Consider the following 8979-nt stretch of genomic DNA (forward strand, 5'->3'; position numbering starts at 1 on the left):
ATTGGCACTGTCTTATTTGACACCAACATTGGCCCCAACCAGGCTACCTTGGACAATGTCTAACTTGTCCCTAATTTAGGTCTCAACCTTCTTTCTATATCCCAGCTGACCCAACTCGATCGTGGTGTTTACTTCAACAAACGTGTTGTTGAGGTAATTGATGAAACTAGAGGTCTTGTTGCTAGAGGTCAAGCTCAGAAGGATTGTTTGTACTAGATGTCTACTTTTCTAACTGAGCCATCTTCTACTGGCTCATAATTTCATCGGGTTTGGGCCTATGTGACCCAAGCTCCCTCCGACATTGAACGACTATGGCACTTTTGCTATGGTCATCTATCCTATGCCACACTCTATGAGCTATCTTGAGACAACTCCAGCAGTTCCCCTATGTCTCTGACAGATGGGCACACCTTGCAAAGAGATAGGTTGCATGTGATCACGTGTCACATTGATCTTGAGCATCAAATTCAAATTTTCTCTATCAAAGAAGAGGATGACCTGACCATCAAAGTTGCTGAATATCGGCGCCTTAATGCCGAGTTTGCCACCATTGGTTCTGCCAAGTCGCAGGAGGATCAGGTTATCACTTTACTAAACAAGTTGCCACTTAGCTACTTTACTTTTGTCACACAGACCATTAGTTTAGAACCTATGCCTAACATATATGAGTGTGATGCCAACTTTGGAGATGACTGATCTCGGTCTTCTCTCATATTTCCTTTGAAAGATCCCTGCCCACTCCGCACAACGAATTCGGGGGTGCTAGCAACGGAAGTAGCACTTCTTGCGCAGGACAGAGCCTCTCACTTGGGGCCTTGCCCATGGATATCCGGACAAGAGACTAATCCCTCGGTTCTTCCAAAACCAAACCCAAAAAAACTTCCCTCGCCCAGAAAGCACGGACGATTCCTCCAGGATATTTTTACTCTAACGTAGTCAAGAGCCTTATCTAACCAAACTGATCGAACCAAACCCGTAAGTCACATGGTCAGATCAAGGAAGAGACTTGCACTTGGATCATAGAGACCAACGCTTTTTTCCTCATCGAGAGGCACAGCCGTTGATTCTTTTCCATAGAACAAGGACTATCCGGGATTTACTTCATCTATCGTACCATAACATAATTAAGTCTCATTTTAGGGATCCATCAGTCCAGCCTAACCCCCCACATCGAGTCCCATGGTTGGGTTAGCCAACCACCCAACCATTGTAGTGATAGAATCCATTTAGGAATTTGGTTATGTTTTGTCCCAGGTACCAGGGAAAAGAGTTCCCAGACCCCCTTGCCGGCGCTTCAAGCAAAGTTCAAGATAGTCACACCACTTACACACCCAATATGAAATTGCCTTTTCCACAGATTCAACTGTCTTTAAAACAATCTTTTAATGAAACCATAGTGTTACTAATTGTAATCCTCCAAAATATCCAGGTTGAATTCTAATTTCCAATCATTCCTTCATCTCGGTGTACCTATGGCATCATTGGTAACCAGAACGCTCACCACCTATCCGCTCAAGGGCCTTTTCAATAGTTCCTAGCCCATAGTACCCAAAAATATATTCACTTATAAAAATCTAGATGGACTCTCCGTTGAAGATCAGCAAGATCAACCAACATATCCATATAAAAGAGCCATGGACTCATCCGTTAAAGGACCAGCGAGGTCAATCAACCAAATCCATGCCCGAGTTCAAAAAATAACTCTAACACCTTGTTCCATTCTCTTCCTCGACGCATGCGTGGGTATCACTTCAGTGACCCTGAACCCGAGCACCGTATGGTCAGCACCCTCTAGGATCCTTCGCAGGTCACCTAGCGATAGGACGCTTCCTTGGTCCCTCATCCACCGTACCGGAAGCTCACCATTTAAATCAAACCGAGGCTGGTCAAGACCTCGGTCAACCTTGCTACACGGACGTCCTCCGTCAGCTTTTGCAACTTTATCACTTAGGTCTCCACGACCTCATTCACAAAGATGGTCAAAATGCTTCTCCAATATTCTTGACATAAAACATGTCATAAATACAGTTTCTAACAAACTCTCATCTTTTCACATTGATCCACATCATTTCCCGTTATTCCACATTCTTCTAAATCCACATCCAATCATATGTATTCCCATCGTCCTTCATCCATTCTCATCTAATCACATTATATTGCATCCCATCACAGAACACACCGTATCTAAGTAAGAAACAATATCCACCAAAAACTAACTTTCTCGTGTCACAATCTCCAACCCAATCAGAGTCACAATATACCACTAATAAGGAGTCACCAGACATGTATGTAATTCCTTAATAGTACCTTTAATGTACGTGAGCACACGAATTGTTGCATTCCAATGACTTTCCCCGGACCACAGCATTGTACATTTAATGTACCTGACCACATGGATTCATGCATTCCAATGACTTTTCCTGGACCCCAGTTATTGCTTGTACCCCTCATCATCTCCTAACCATCAACAAGCACCACTACAACCCCTTCCAGCATCTAAGCTGGGGTTCCTACTAAAGATATGTGCACTAATGGCTTCTCCTGATAATGGGGGCAGTACAATGTGCACCATATATCAATATGAGATACAAGCTGAGAGACCGGCATTGAACATATACTCACACCCCCCCAATGTCCACCCAAATATTAACTAAGTTTCTTGGCTGAGTTCATGAAGATTTCATGTGAGCTCATCCTTGCCAAGAGCTTTGGTGAAGATGTCGATTGTCGCATCGTAAGGTCATGGCTGCCCTCACTAGAACTCCCATATCTGCTAGAATCCTCCTCAACCATATTGCCTTCATAGTTAACAAAACAAGTGGCCTTGTACTCTCTGCTTCAGTTGAAGAAAGTGCCACTGTGGGTTCCTTCTTGTCTCGCTAATCCAAGAGAACACACTAGATCCAAGTGAGAAGAAATATCCTGAAACTAACTTTCTTGTGTCACAATCTCGAGCCTATTCTGAGTCACAATATCCCACTAAAGGAGTCACCAAACATGTATATAATTCCATACTCAATAGTACCTGTGATGTACCTGACACGCATTGCTACACTCCAATGACTTTCCTCAGACCCCCAACTAATGCTTGTACCCCTCATCATCTCCAAACCATCAAACAGTCAAAAGTATGACCCCTTTCATCATCTATATTGGGGTTCCCACTAAAGATATGTGCACCAATGGCTTCTCCTCATAATGGGGGCCATACAAATGTGCACCATACATCAATGTGAGATACATGCTAAAAGGCAGGCATTGAATATATACTAACCCCCCCCCTCTAAAGATCAATTAAGATTTTCTTGGCCCAATCCAAAGTCCATGAATATGTCGAGTGAGCTGGTCCTTCCCAAGAGCTTTGGTAAAGATGTCGGCATAGTTCTGCTCCGTAGAACAATACTCCAACTGCACAATCTCATCCTCGATCAAATCTTGCACATAATGATACTAAATCTCAATATGTTTTGTGTGAGCATGAAATACAAGGTTCTTTGCAATGGCCATGCAACTCTAATTGTTGCATTGTAAGGTCGTGGATTCCCTCACTAGAACTCCCATTTCTACTAGAATACTCCTCAATGTGCTTCATGCGAGAATGAAACACAAGGTGAATCCTCCTCAACCATATTGCCTTATAGGCAGCAAAACAAGTGGCCTTGTACTTTCCTTCAGTAAGAAAGTGGCACTGTGGGTTACTTCTAACTAATCCAAGAAAACACACCAGCAATATCCACCAAATACTAAGTTTCTGGTGTCACAATCTCCAACCCAATATGAGTCACAATATCTCACTAAGGAGTCACCAAACATGTATGTAATTCCATACTCAATAGTACCTTTAATGTACCTAAGCACACACATTGCTGCATTCCAATGACTTTCCATGGACCGCAGCTAATGCTTATACCCCTCATCGTCTCCTCACATGGTCACAACAACTGGTTCCCACTAAAGATATGTGCACCAATGGTTTCTTTTCATAATGGGGGGCGTACAAATGTGCACCATACATCAATGTGAGATACATGCTAAGAGGCGGGAATTGAACATATCCTAACACCACCCTCAATGTCCAGATGAAGATGAACTAAGAGTTTCTTGGCCCAATGCCAAGTCCATGAAGATGTCAAGTGATTTGGTCCTTCCCAAAAGCTTTGGTCCTTCCCAAAAGCTTTGGTGAAGATGTCGACACAGTTCTACTCTGTAGAATAGTACTACAGCTCCATAATCTCATCCTTGATCAACTCCTTCACATAATGATACTGAAACTTAATGTGCGTTGTTTGAGGATGAAATACACGGTTCTTTGCAATGCCGTGCAAAACTGATTATTGCATCATAAGGTCATGGTTGCCCTCATTAGAACTCCCATATCTTCTAGAATCCTCCTCAACCATACTGCCTCACAAGCAGCAAAAAACAAGCGACCTTGTACTCTGCTTTAGTTGAAGAAAGTGCCACTATGGGTTGCTTCTTACTAATCCAAGAGATCACACCGGATCCAAGTGAGAACCAATATCCACCATAAATTGACTTTCTAGTGTCACAATATCCCACTAAGGAGTCACCAAACATGTAAGTAATTTCATACTCAATAGTATCTTTGATGTACTTGAGCACACGCATGATGCATGCCAATGACTTTCCCTGGACCCCTCATTATCTCCTAACCAGCAGTCACAACTACGACCTCTTCCAGCATCTAATTTGGGGTTCCCACTAAAGATATGTGCACTAATGGCCTCTCCTCATAATTGGGAAAGTACAAATGTGCACCATATATACATTCCAGCATCTAAGCTAGGCTTCCCCAGTCTAAAGATATGTGCACTAATGGCTTCTCCTCATAATGGGGGTAGTACAAATGTGCATCATATATCAATATGAGAAACATGCTAAAAGGATGACATTGAACATATACTAACACCCCCCCTCAAAGTGGAACTAAGTATTTGTTGGCCCATGAAGATGTCAAGTGAGTTGGTCCTTCCCAAGAGCTTTAGTGAAAATGTCGGCATAGTTTTGCTCCTCAGAACAATACTCCAGCTCCACAATCCTCATCCTCGATCAACACAATGGCACTTTCTTCAACTAAAGCAAAGTACAAGGCTGCTTGTTTTGTTGTGTGTGAGAGGCAGTATGGTTGAGGAGGATTCTAGCAGATATTGAAGTTCCAGTGCGCAACCACCATGACCTAATGATGCGACAATCAAAATTGTATGGCCATTGCAAAGAACCGAGAAGCACATTGATATTCAATATCGTTATATATAAGAGTTGAACGAGGATGAGATTGTGGAGTTGGAGTATTGTTCTATGGAGCAGAATTGCACCATCTTCACCAAAGATCTTGGGAAGGACCAACTCACTAGACATCTTCATGGACTTGATATTGGACTAAGAAACTCTTAGTCCATCTTCAAGTGGACATTAACACGGGGTGTTAGTATATGTTCAATGCCTCTCAGCATGTATCGCACATTGATGTATGGTGCACATGTGTATAGCCCCCATTATGAGGAAAATCTATAGGTGCACACATCTTTAGTGGAAACCCCAGCTTAGATGCTGTAAGGGGTTGTAAGGGGTTAGGAGCTATGAGGGGTATAAGCATTAACTGCGATCTGTAAGGGGTTGTAATTGATGGTTAGGAGCTATGAAGGGTATAAGCATTAACTGCAATCCGGAAAAAGTCATTGGAATGCAGCAATGCATGTGCTCAAGTATTATTGATGAGTACAGAATTGAGACAGAATTACATTCATGTTACCATATTATAGTAGTGATGTGTGTGAACACACTTAGGACCGCCGGGGCACTTTTTCCCTCACTAGGAGGTTTTTTCCCCCGTGCATTGTATATACGCCCATTATCTTCTAGGGCTTGTTATCTTTCATTTTTGGCACTCATAATACACTACTGTGTTGTGCTCAAGCTTCCTCATCTTCTTGAAGTTGTGTGTGCATTCCTGCAACCCTAATTCCAACAATTGGTATCAGAGCAGGCTTCCTCCTCCCGGGCAGCATCACCGGCACCTGCCGCTTCATCTCCTCCGATTGCGACGAGGTTTCACGAGCGTCTGCAGGTTAGTATATGCCGTGGGAAAGCCCGTAGGGCTTGGTCGTTTCAGAATTTTGATCTGAAGTCATTTCGCCCTCCGTTTTTGCATTCCAAGTACTGCGCAGGCAAAATCGTCCTACTGTGCAGATTTTCTGTCAAGATTAAAATCTGCAGGACAGGTGCCCATTCGTCTGTTTTGGGCTGTGCTACATAGCACAGGTCGATTTTATACAGGTTTACCTCTTACAGACAGCATTTACATCTAGTAGTACAGTCACTGGCCATGGCTGACAACAATGATGTATTCCGCATGTTGGCTGCTGAGGATAAGTTGGATGGCACCAACTATCCATTGTGGGCATATATGATGCGACATGTATTGGTAGCAAAGGGGTTATGGAACATTGTGCAGGGTATTGATGCACGTCCTATTGTGGCTGGGAATGCTGCAAACACATCAGAAATAGGTACTGTTGATGATGGTGCAGGCACAAGTGCTGTAGCAGCTGTTCGAGAACCACCACTTTCAGCAGAGCAGATTCGTTGGGATGGTAGAGATGCGCAGGCTCATGCCTTGATTGCGCTGTCTGTCAAACGTACCATTATCCCACATATTCGCTCCTGCAGGACTTCTAAGGATGCTTGGGATGTACTTGCCACATTGTATCAGGCAAGAAATGAGGCTCGTGTTGCTTACCTCCGAAAACAGTTGGAGAGTGAGCATATGAACGAAGGTGATTCTATGGATAGCTTTTTGACAAAGATCAAGGATTTCAAAGAGCAGCTCATTTCTGCAGATGAAATCCTGTCAGACAGTTCACTTGTGCAGACTGTTTTGAATGGTCTACCAGATTCTTATCAGGGTTTTGCTTCCACTCTTCGCTTGATGATGAAAGGCAATCCAAATGCCTTATCATTTGAGGAGTTAGTTTCTGTTTTGCTGCAAGAAGACCAGTCAAGGCAAAACAGGAATATTATGCGTGTCGCAGATCAAGCTTTCGTTGCTAGTCAGAGAAGCGGGAAAGGTAAAGCTGGCTTTTCTTCTAGTAAGCAGAAATCTGCAAATGCTGCGCAACCAAAGAAGGAAGACAAAGATGAGAAGAAGGGTGACAAACAGAAGACATTTTGCAAGTACTGTAAGGGAAATGATCATGTCATCAAAGCTTGTCCTAAGCTGGCTGCGAAAGAGGCTAAGAAGAAAGAGGCTGGTATGGCTGTTGCAGATGCCTCTCCTTCTAACAATGAATCTGCTAATGTTGTGCTAGATACAGAATGGGCATTCAATGCGCAGTGCAGTTATGACCCATCTTTGCATGACACATGTATGTCTGCAGTAGATTCAGATGTATGGTACTTTGACAGTGGTGCCACTAAGCATATCACCTCGCAGCGCAGTTTATTCACTTTCCTTGAGTCTGCTCCCACAGGGAATACTGTCACTTGTGCCAATAACTCCTCTTATCCCGTTAAAGGAGTTGGACAGATTGTGCTGAATGTTGCAAATTGCAACACCTTTACACTTTTTGATGCATTGTATGTGCCAGGGATCAAAAAGAATCTGCTGTCAGTCTCCGCATTTGCCAAAACAGGTTTGGTTGTAAAATTTGTGGATGACAGATGTACTGTTCATGATCTCTCTTGTGGTGACATCATTGTAGCATCTGGTTCACTATGTCGAGGGCTGTATAAGCTCAATATGGATGGCAAATGTGTAGAGGATTCAGCATGTGCTATTATGGATACGCAGGCTATTTCAAATGCAAAACTGTGGCATGCACGTTTTGGTCATCTGAATTTTGCAAGTTTGCTGCGCCTGCAGAAATCTGAAATGGTGTCTTCTTTGCCTAAGCTTGAGGCACCTGTCAAGCATGTTTGTGAGGGCTGCATATTGGGTAAAATGCAGCGTGCTTCCTTTCCCAAAGATGGATCAGTGAGAGCTGAACGCAGATTGCAGCTTGTTCACAGTGATGTTTGTGGTCCCATGCAAACTCCATCATTTGGAAACTACCTTTACTTCGTGACTTTCATTGATGATTTCACCAGGCATGCATGGGTATATCCTTTGAAGGCAAAGTCCGAAGTGTTTTTGTGCTTCAAACAGTTTTTGGTTATGGCTGAAAATGTGTCAGAAAGTAAGATGGGCACCCTCCGTTCAGATCGAGGGGGGGAGTATATGTCTTCAGAATTTAATGCATTTCTGGCTGAGCGTGGGATAAAACACCAATGTACAGTGCCGTATACACCACAGCAAAATGGTGTGGCTGAGAGAAAAAACAGGTCTCTCATGGAAATGGCAAGATGTATGGTTAAGAGTCAAAGTCTACCACATGGTTTTTGGCTTGAGGCTGTCATGTGTGCCACTTATGTACTAAACAGGTGTCCCACCAAAGCATTACAGGTTGTCACTCCATATGAGGCTTGGCATAGCCGCAAGCCATCTGTTGGCCATTTACGTGTTTTTGGTTGCCTGGCATATGCATTAGTGCCTGTGCAACATCGCAGAAAATTGGATGACAAAGCTGTCAAATGTATTTTTGTTGGATATAGTGCTGAGAGCAAAGGCTATCGTTTGTATCATCCACAGACAAAGCGCATTTTGGTTAGCCGTGATGTTGTATTTGTGGAAGATGCAGTTCAGCCCTTGGTTTCATGTACTAAGGAGACAGATATCAGCTCACGTGATGTCTATGATACATTGTTGCCTCTTTTCAGTGGTGCACAGTCAAGTGCAATACCTCATGAGGCAGTTTTTCAGCCTATGCAGGTTTTAAATGATAGCACTGATCAGCCTATATTTGATGCAGATGTGCATGATGCACTTGAGGATGAGAGACAAGAGATTGAGGGCTCTAGAAACATGCCTAGATGGCTGGTGCAGACTTTGCGTGACAGCAAGTTGGATGCCCCTTTGTCTAG

This window comes from Cibotium barometz, chromosome 35 (genome assembly GCF_041138505.1).
Source record: "Cibotium barometz isolate CiBa-2024 chromosome 35, ASM4113850v1, whole genome shotgun sequence".
Classification (NCBI taxonomy): domain Eukaryota; kingdom Viridiplantae; phylum Streptophyta; class Polypodiopsida; order Cyatheales; family Cibotiaceae; genus Cibotium; species Cibotium barometz.